The sequence below is a fragment of the Echinops telfairi genome, unplaced genomic scaffold (genome assembly GCF_000313985.2).
Source record: "Echinops telfairi isolate 266 unplaced genomic scaffold, ASM31398v2 ScPeMD7_25;HRSCAF=90, whole genome shotgun sequence".
Taxonomy (NCBI): domain Eukaryota; kingdom Metazoa; phylum Chordata; class Mammalia; order Afrosoricida; family Tenrecidae; genus Echinops; species Echinops telfairi.
In genome coordinates, this window is record NW_022103922.1 from 2,787,352 (window position 1) to 2,797,377 (window position 10,026).

The window sequence follows — 10,026 nt, forward strand, 5'->3', positions numbered from 1 at the left end:
GAGCAGACACGTGCTGTTGCTCTCCCTGCTCAGGGGACAGTCACCCCCTGACCTGCCCCCACACTGGTGTCAGGTTACTCCCCAAGGAGCTCAGGGACCGCTACGGTTAGGGTACAGCCCACTTTGTTGTGTATGTGGTTACCTGTAATTAGGGGGGCTTGCATGCCCTGAGAGACTATGCAAATTGATGTAAGAGCACATTTTCTCTCTCCCGGACCTGGTTCCCGATACCATGGAGGCGAGCACCCCAAAACGTTTGTCTGCCTCTTACTTTCTTCCTTCAATTACACAGCCGCCCCTGAGGACCCATCCGGAGGTGGGCTGGATCCCGCAGCAGTTTGAGCCACCAGCTGCTCCTGGGGGGAAAGAAGGTTTTCTACTCCCCTTAGGAGTTAACAGCCCTGGAAGCTCACAGTTCCGCCCTGCCCTGTGAGTCAGGTCAGGCTGTGAGTTTGGTTCTGTGTTACCAGGTTCAGGAGAGGAAGGGCTCTAATGGGGCCGTGGCCACACATTGTGCCGCTCACCCCAAGGCCAGCGCTCCGGAACCACCAGTCCCGCTGCTTTCTGCTCCTGAAGGGCTTACACTTGGTGCCCCGCCATGCGGGAGTTGGCATTGCCTCGATGGCAGTCGTTGTGTTGTTTCAGGGTCTTTCAGAAGCAGACTGCCAGGTGTTTCCCCTGAGTGGGCACCCCTGGGTGGCTGGGAGCTGCCAGCTCTCGGGTTAGTAACCGAGCACCCGGAACACAGAAGGAAGTGTTGCTACAGAAGGAGGAGGATGGGAGAGCTGGGGTCAGGGAGCCCGCCGGCGGCATCCTGGGCAGGCAGGATGGGGAGCTGTGGAGTTGGAGAGGAGAATGGACTGGACCCTGGCTCCCAGAAGGACACACAACCCGTGGGGGAAGTGCAGCCAGAAGGCCCCTTAGGAGGGAGGGTGGTGTGTCAGTCCGGGTGGACTAGAGAAACAAATTTATAGACACTCATCTGTGTGTAAGAGAGAACTTTATATCCAAGAGCAATTGTACATTAAGAAAACAGCCCAGACCAGAGCAAGTCCATAAGCCTGATATTACCCCATATCTTCAGACTCATGCAACACATGCAATGATGCTGAATGCAGGGAAATCACAGGCCAGTGAGTGGAAAGTCTTGTGGATCCAGTGGCAGTGAAGCATCTCAGCGCTGGCGTGGGTCTCCACGTGGCCCCTCCAGCTCCAGGGCTCTGGCTCCATCAGGGTAGCTCCAGGTGGCTTGTCAGCAGGAAAAGGAAGCAGAGAGTGTGGATCTGGCCTCCAGTGAGCTATTATCTCTGCTGTGCCTCCAAATGAGGTCATCGGGCTGCGACCTGATTGACAGGCTAAACTCCACCCTTTGCACGTTGACGCCAGGTTGTGTCACTACCACAGGTGGCATCCTTTGGACATGTGATTGGGAGGGGCCAGGCCCTGCTTGGCCAACAAGAGGAGGAGCCTCAGGGAGGTGGACTGACACAGTGTCCGCAGCAAGGAACTCACACATGGAAGCTTGTGAGGACGGCACAGGCTCGGGCGGGTTGGATCTGTTGCACACGGGCCGCTGTGGCTGCGCCTGATGGCAGCATACGGCAAGGAGTGCCATCTAAGCTCGGTAACTAAGCTAGCAAAGGTGGAAGTAGCATGGCTTGGACCTGTTTGTGAGAGGTGCAGAGCCGGTGTGGGTAGGGAGAACCCACACACCGCAAAAGACTGGCCCTCAGTTCTAGAAGTGAGCCCGTCCCAGGCTGGGTAGGTGCTATGTCTGCTGGTCAGATGGTTGGCTGGATCAGTGTTTCCCAAGGTGGATGATACCGCCCACTGGGGGAGGTGGGGCACTTTTAGGGATCATCAGGGGGACAGGGGTGCAGGCTGCAGATGCAGATATGGACACGTTATCCTAGCTTCTTGGCTATGGTACAAACATTTTTAAGTAGGCCCAGCAAGTTTGGGAACCTGTGGGCTAGAGGCTTCCCCCCAACTCCAAGTGGCTGCAGGGGCTGATCAACCCAGGACTGGCAGGAAGGCAACAGGCTGGTGGCTGCAGAGGTGACTGGATCCAAGGTCAGGTTAGAGGGCAGGTTGTTGGTAGGTCCCAGGACCTGCAGGCAGGCCGTCCTTTCGTCTAAAGAACTGGATGTCAGTGAGCCAGGTTCAGGACTCAGACGAGCAGAAAACAGAGCAGACTTTCCTACAGCACCCACTTGCATGGAAGGAAGGACACGCCCACCCACCAAGGGAATGTACTTCTGATTGCATCAAGGCTCCGACCCGAGTAGGGGTGTTGGCTGCATCCCACCCTGTTGTTACACGTGGTGGGCTACTCAGACAGATCCCTTTACAGAACTGACTAAGCACTTCTGCCACATCACAGGGCGGTGTTAGTCTGGGTTGACTAGAAGAAACAAATCCAGAGACACTCGTGTGTGTAATAGAGAGCTCTTTATATCAAAGAGTCACTGTACATTCAGAAAACAACCCAGTCCAGAGCGAGTCCATAAGTCCGATATTAACCCATATGTCTGACACCAGTCTGTAAATCCCTCTTCAGACTCATGCAACACATGCAATGACACCAAGTGCAGGACAATCACAGGCCAGTGGGTGGAAAGTCTTGTGGATTCAGTGCCAGTAGAAGCATCTCAGTGCTGGCGTGGGTCTCCACGTGGCTCCTCCAGCTCCAGGGCTCTGGCTCCATCAGCGTGGCTCCACGTGGCTCATCAACAGGAATGTCTCACTGTGAGAGTGTGTATGTGGTCTGCCTCCAGTGAGTTATTTATCTCCGAGGAGCCTCCAAAAGAGGTCACTAAGCTGCGACCTGATTGACAGGCCAGACTCCACCCCTGCCTGTGGACACATCCGTTTGAAGCCCAAGATGAACACTCAGACCCAGGCCCTCCCTGCCCTCATGGAGCCGATGTGACTCCGCGGCCCTAGAAGGCAGGGTAGAATGCCCTGTGGGTTTCCGTCCGTCCTAGAGGACAGGTCCTCCTGGGAGTAGAAAGCCTCTCATTCACCTGCAAATGCGAAGAAAATGAGCTGAAATTGAGGGAGGGCCCAGGGCGAGGGGTGTGAGGGGCGAGAAGCTGCCGTGACTGCAGCCTGGCCCCTGGGAGTGGATGCGGCAGCGCCGGGAGGAGGAGGAGGCCCAGGGGCCCATCCCAGCAGTCTGGCTGAGTCTGTTCCCCACCGACCCTCACACATGTCGCAGCACTGTGGCTGCAGCAGTGGGCTCACACTTAGCAACCCTTGTGAGGGTGGTTTACAGTGGATTAGAAATCTGATAAAGCAACAGAACCACTGTTGTAACATAGCCCCGTCTCATCCGCCAGTGCCAGGGGGCTTCACAGGTTTCTTTTCTCTCCGCTCCATTTGTCTGTGAACTTTCTGACACCCCCTCACACATGCCAATGAACTGAGAGAAGGCAGGAGTCCCTGGAGGGGTACTGGCTTTCTCTTTCCGACTGGCTGAGCTCACAGGCCAGTCTGCACAAGCTGGGCATGCTGGGGCCAGAAGAGCAAAGGCCAGCACCCACCGAGGGTGCTGGGCCCTGTAGCAAAGACCCTCATTAAATCTGGGACCCTGGGGGTGGAGAGGTGTCTGTGTTAGGCAGGGTTCTCTGGAGAAACAAATCCAGGACACTTAGGATTCTATATATATATAAGGATAGGTTGATGCAGCGAGAATGAATATAACAGCTAATTAGTCCACACCGCCGTCCAGAGGGCTCAGTTCAACTCACTTTCGTGGAACAGTTAATACACTGGAAGCCCTTCAGCTCATGAGGGGGTTTTGGTCCAAGATCAAGGACGCAGACAGCAGAGTCCTCCCTCAGGTGAGACAGACAGAGTCTGCTCTCAGGCAGCAGGCAGGTCAGCCACAGTCAGGAGCTCAGGAGCTTAGCAAAGCAACCCTGGTGGGATATCAAACACAAGCAATGCAAGGTGACAGGATCCACCAGCCTCACGCCCAAGCAATGTGGGCACCAGCAGCGTGGCGACGCAGGTCTCGAAGGACCACAAGCTCTAGCGACATGATGCAGGATCCATGGGTGGGCTTGGCCCACAGGTGGTGCAGCTCACAGACTGAGGAAGAGAACTAGCCAGCGGGCCTGACCACCAGAGAGCAAGCGAGAGGGGGGCGGGCCTTGCAGAGCCATTTATCTCGTTGGTCCTCCAATCGAGCTGCGATCTGATTAAGCTCCGCCCACACGCTCCTATTGGCCAGGTTGGCACACTGAACCTATCACAGGAGGGCTCACCCTCGGGATAAATCACACACCACCACCAAGCGATGCCAAGGAGAGTTTGTTTCTTGTTCCACACTGACAGCGCGTGGGAAGCAGACTCGGGGCTCCCCAGGGAGAAAGATGAGGACCAGTGGGTGCTTCCTGACGCTCTGCCTGGGGTCGCTGTGGGCTGTACCCCACCAAACAGCACCCAACACAGCAACGGTGCACGCTCCAGGCTAACGCCAGCACCCCTTTGGAGGGCTCTGGGGAGCCAGACCGCAGGTGGCCCCCCACGTTGCCGTCTTCGCCCCAGGAATAGGCAGACACTTTCTTGGGAGGTGCCAGCCGGGCCCACAGAAACTGCTGTGGACCATCACCCCCACCAGTCTGAGCTGAGTGCAGACCCACCGGGCCAGGGCTGTGGGCTCAAGGGGACCCTGCCCTGCCCTGTCCGTGGGCTCACTCCTGGGCTGACCATCCCTGCCCCTGGAGGGACCGGGCTCAGGTACAGTGCTCACAGGAGGCCCCTGGGACAGTACTTCCCACAAAGGCTCAGCTGCCTCTCTCTGCCCACTGTGTGGTCAGGGTCAGAACATAGGAGGTCAGCCCGGCCAACCTGTGTTTACCTCCTCATCTGTCATGAATGACCTCACATGTCCCCAGAATATCAAAGACTGCTTCGCAGTGTGGCCAGCAGCTGCTCGCCCCCAGCCTCCAGCCCCTTCCCGCAGAATCCCAATCTCTACACTTGTACACCCTGGCATGGACTGAGGGCCCAGTAAGCGTGGTCTCCTTGTGCTTACTTATCCATCTGTAGTGGGAACAATCTCACTTCAGATGAGCCAGTAAACACTAGGAATTCAGGGCTTACCTTGCTTACTGGTCCTTCACTCCTGGTGGTGGGGTGGTGGGGCACAGAGCCCCCAGTCCGGGAGGCCGCCAGACCTCCAGCCTGAGATGGTTCTGTCCGTCCTCCCACCTTTTGAGAACTGCAAGGTTCCAGAGTCCCTAGCTCCTCGGTCTCCAGGAGGGTCCTGTACCTTCAGCCCTGGAGGAACAGAGAGAGTGAAAAACAGAGGCAGAGTCCAGCCCGGGGCTGCAGGCGAAGGCCTGAGACCCCCTCGGAGGGCGGAGGGAGTAGCTGGAATCTGCAGTCTCTGAGCACACGTGCCATGAACTGGGTCCAAGGGGGCCAGGACTTCTTGAGAGAACTCTGGGGGCCTGGGCATCCCCCGCCCCAGATGGTGGTGGGAGGGGCCTTGGTGGGCATGGGGATCTTAGACCCAGGCTCTGCCCTTCCCTCCAAACCGGGGCTTCAAGCTGGTTCTTTTCTGGTGGTGGTAGTCCGGGTAGACGAGAGAAACATCCATAGAAACTCATGTGTGTAAGAGAGCTTTATATAAAAGGTAAGTGTGCATTAAGAAAACACCCCAACCCAGTGCTGCCCAAGCCCATAAGTATATTAGCCCATGTGTCTGATACCAATCTATAAAGTCCTCTTCAGACACACGAAACACATGCAATGATGCTGAATGCAGGAAGATCACAGGCCAGTGGGTGGAAAGTCTTTGGATCCAGTGGCAGTAGAAGCATCTCAGCACTGGCAGGGGTCTCCACGTGGCTCCTCCAGTTCCCGGGCACAGGGTCTATCAGCCTAGTGCCATGTGCCTTGTCAGTAGAGAGTCTCCAAGGGAGTGAGCCGAGAGACAGTGTGTCTCCTGTCTCCAAGGAGGAAATCCAGGAGTCCCCAGAATCCTCAGGAGAAGGCCACGCCCACATAGAGGCCTCATTGGTCATATCTTGATTGACAGGCCAGACTCCACCCCTTCACTCATAATCCTCTCAAATGGACACCAGATGATGTAACTACCACACTGGCTTGAAACCTGAGAGCTAATCGCCCAGATAGGAAGTCTCCTGAGCCCTGGTGGGCCAGCACTGAGCTGCTGTGTAAGGTCCGTGGCTCCCAGACGGAGTGTCTGTCCCTGGAATGGTTCAGTCTTGGGCTACTATAAGCTGGGCATCAACTCAGAGGTAGTGGGTTTGGATTGGGATTCGAACCCAAGAACTCCTGTCTACCAGACAGGAGTAGTCACCAACCAGGTCAAGGTGTCAACAGTGCTAACGTCCCCCGGAAGACTAAGGGGCACCTGGCCCAAGCCTCGGTCCTCACTGCCCCTCCTGCGCTGGACGGTGTCGGAGGAGGGCTGGAGAATGGATGTTTGGATGATGGCGGCGTGAGGAACACGGAATGAGCGGACCAGTCAGTCTCTGAGGGAGCACAGCCAGGGTGATCCTCGGGAGCAGTGGGGGGATGGGGGGGGGTGTGCTGCTGCTGGGTCAGCCCTGCAAAAGGAAACACCGCTATGGGACCCCCACCACCCACCGTGCCACCTGAGGGCTGGACCCCCAGCCTGGCTTCAGACCATGTCCCAGGGCTCCCTGCAGCCTTTCTCTGGCCATGAGAGGTCGGGCGCCAGAGCCTCTGTTGTCTGCGTCTGGAAGCTCCGCTGAAGACCCCACATGGGGACATTTGGGAGATCGGCCCAGGACCAGGCAGTGTTTCCACTGTTGGACGGGTGGGAGACACACACACACACACACACACACACACACACACACACACACACGCTGTGAGCCAGAACCGACTGGATGGCACCAAACAGCCACATGGGGACCCTGCTGGTGTCCAGAGTCCTGGGGCACAGACCCCCAGCATCCAAGCCGCCCAGTGGCCAGCTCTGCGGCGGAGGGTGGGCTAACTGCTCGGCAGCGGGGGCTGTTAGGTGCCACAGGACAGAACCATGTGCTTGTGCCTGAACTCCTCGCTGCGGCCACTATGTCCATCCCCTCTTGAGAGTCCTCCTCTTTCCTGATGTCCTCCTGCTTGGACCACGCAACCTGGTTGGCTCTCTGGGCGGGGGCATTCTGCCCTATGACACCATGGGGGCAGTTGAAGGCCATGCCCCCATGACCGTTGCAGAAAGGACTTCATCTCTGTGCTTGGGGCAAGCACTGTCTACTCCCTACTGCAGAGGCCGCAGTTGGAATTCGCGAGTCAAAGGCAGGGCCAGGCTTGCCCCAGAGGCTTGTCGGGGGGAGGGTGGTCTGGGGGCCCACACCTTCCAGGCTTGGAACTGAAGCACCACACCATTGTCCTCCGGCCTCTCTCCCTTTTACAAGGATGCCACTCAGATGGGTTAAGGAGCCCTGGTGGCATGTGAGGTAATCGTTGGACTGCTAATCTCCAGGTTGGCGGTTCAAATCTACCAGCCGCTCCTAGGGAGAACGATGAGGCTCCTGTAAAGATGTCCAGTTCTGGGAAGCCTGTACGGGTCACTGGAGACCCTGCTGGCTCCGTGGTTAAGCGCTGGACTGGGCACCAAGGGTCAGCAGTCGGAGACTACCAGCTGCTCCATGGGAGAGAGACAGGCTTTCTGCTCCTGGACAGAGGCACAGTCGCTGAGACCACCTCGGCCCTTCTACCCTGCGCTGTCCGGTCTCTGTTCGTTCCCTTCGAGGGCGGTTTGGGTTTGAATCTGTGGGCGCTCAGCCAGGGTCAGGATCCACCCACTCCTGCATCACGTGCCCCTGGTGGATGCCTTCCCAAACAAAACCTTGTTCTCAGGCTCCAGTCTCTCTTGGGAGAGGGCACAATCCAACCCTCACGGGTTCTTGTAGGAACACTGAGGAATTGGGACCCCAGAAATCCTTCTGGAAGACTCTCCGAGCAGGGGCATGCTGGGTGGGGGTGGGTGGGGGGCGTGGGCGCTGCCCAGGCTGCAGCTTAGTGTTTACTCTTCCTCTCCTCCCTCAGACCCTCCCCCTGCTCCTCCCTGGACTTCCGTCCTCTGACTGGGCGGCCTGCAGAACCTCCTCCCGCCCCTCGGCTCTGGGAGTGTGGCCAGCAGGCGGGGGCGAGGACTGGCCCAGTGGTGGGGGAGGGGCTTCCTGCAGCGTGTCTGCCGGCAGCTGGAGGCCCGAGGAGGCTGGAGAGGGACTGCAGTCCTGGAGAAGGCCTGCTCTTGGGACCCTGCCTGGACGTGGGTGCACTGCCCGGAGTCCATCACAGAGCCCGGAGGTAGGAGCGAGGGATGTGCTGGGAGTTCCTGGAACACTCCAGAGCTCGCATGGCCAGGGTCAGAGCCCTACTCCCCAGATGGAGAAACTGAGGCTGGGGACGACGGGCAGGCGGGCAATGCGAACCCCTCCTGTCATCCTTGGCCGTCCCCTGCCCACTCCCTCCCTCCAGGACAGTGGGGCGGGCGTAGGCTGTCGCCCACCATCTCTCCGGGACCAGAGTGGGCAGTATCCAGCCGGCCAGTGACAGCGCCCCACACCTGAGTCCAAAGTCCAGACGGCCACTCTGTCAGAGCCAATGTTGGCTCTGTGCTCAGGGCAGGGGCCAGGGGCTGGCGCTGCCCAGGGGCAGGGATACTGCCGTGCCCCTGCCCGTTAGCTACCCTATCCAGAGCGCTAAGCAGGCCAGGGTCTGAGGACGGGGACTGGCTGCCCTCATCCTTGCCCCCTCTCTGCCTCTCCACGGCTCCCCTGGGGAGCCTCATGCTGGGGGCCAGCTAGCCCCTCCCCAGCCACCTGTTGGATGGAAAGGCTGTTTGTCCCTCACTGGGATCTGTAGTGACCCGTCTCACTGAGAAAAGACATGTGGCAGCCAGCTGGACAGATTGATCGGCGACTCGGGGACTCTCCGTGTCAGGGCCCCACCCTCCAGGCTGTGCCTCCCCAGGAGTGAAGGGCGGAAGTGCATGGGGCGCAGACAGGGACGCAGGGCTCAGGGCCAAGCCCACTGTGGTCTCCCCGCAGGCTGAGCTGTCCCCATCAGCGGGTGGAGATAGGCTCTAGAGGGGGCTGCCATAGGGCTGAGCAGGGGTCGGGGCAGCCAGGTGAGGGTGGAACCGGGGTCAGGAGGGCAGGACGGAGGCCACTCAGCCCTCGAGGGCAGCTGGGCTCACTGGACACGCACAGGCGTGCTCCGGTCTTGATTCTCCAGCACAGCGCCCAGCGGGCATGCAGCCTGTGCCCACACTTGCTGCCCCGTGCACCAGCAGCTGCAGGCAGCCGGGGCCCTGGGCCCCCACAGCCCCTGCTGTGCCCGTTGGAGAGATAAGGTGACTGGGGGTGTGCCGGAGGGGGTGCGCGGCTGGCATGGGAGATGACTTGTACTGGTCACCCAGCTGTTAACGGCATTCAGGGCCCTGCTGGCCCCTCCCCACTGTGGGCGGGACACAAGGTCGTTGGCAGCTGGGAAGTGGGGCAGGCTGGACTCCCCTCCCTTCTGGGGGGATGGAGGTAGGCCTCACAAGGTGGGCACTGTCCGGGTCTGCCCGTGGATGAGGCTGATCCCTTCCTGGGATTCGAGGGGCTGACTGCCAGGACCCCCACTGCTTGCAGGCCCTGTGGACTGAGTAACACAGCGAGGGGCACTATGGGGTGGGTGTGAGGTGGGGGTAGGGTAGGGACCTCACACACCCTCCAGGGGGCACCTCCTGACCCTCTTCCTGGGGAAGGACCTGCCAGGGCCCCTCACCATCCTTCCTACCCCACCTGCTCTGAAGCCCAGAAGTCCAGCCTCTGGTCAAGGACCACCCCTCAGTCTGTGCCCTCAGATGCCCTCCTCCCTGGGCCTGGGGCCCGGAGCTGCAGAAGCAGGATAGAGGTTCAGGTTGGAGCAGCTGCTTGGGAAGGGGGAAGGGAGAGGGCATGGAGGCCAGGGCCAGCCCCCGCCCCCAGCCCGCCCCTGGGAGTGCCCGGACTGGCAGGGGCG

At 59.3% G+C, this 10,026-nt stretch overlaps 1 protein-coding gene across 1 annotated transcript in view; it reads left to right on the forward strand.

Moving 5' to 3' along the window:
* Window positions 1-8,204: 8,204 nt before the first annotated feature.
* The window catches only part of SARDH (sarcosine dehydrogenase), a 44,539-nt gene continuing 42,717 nt past the window's right edge, over window positions 8,205-10,026 (forward strand). Inside the window, exon 1 of the mRNA XM_004714527.2 lies at window positions 8,205-8,322. The gene's annotated coding sequence lies outside the window, so the exon portion shown is untranslated. The remainder of the gene's footprint in view (window positions 8,323-10,026) is intronic.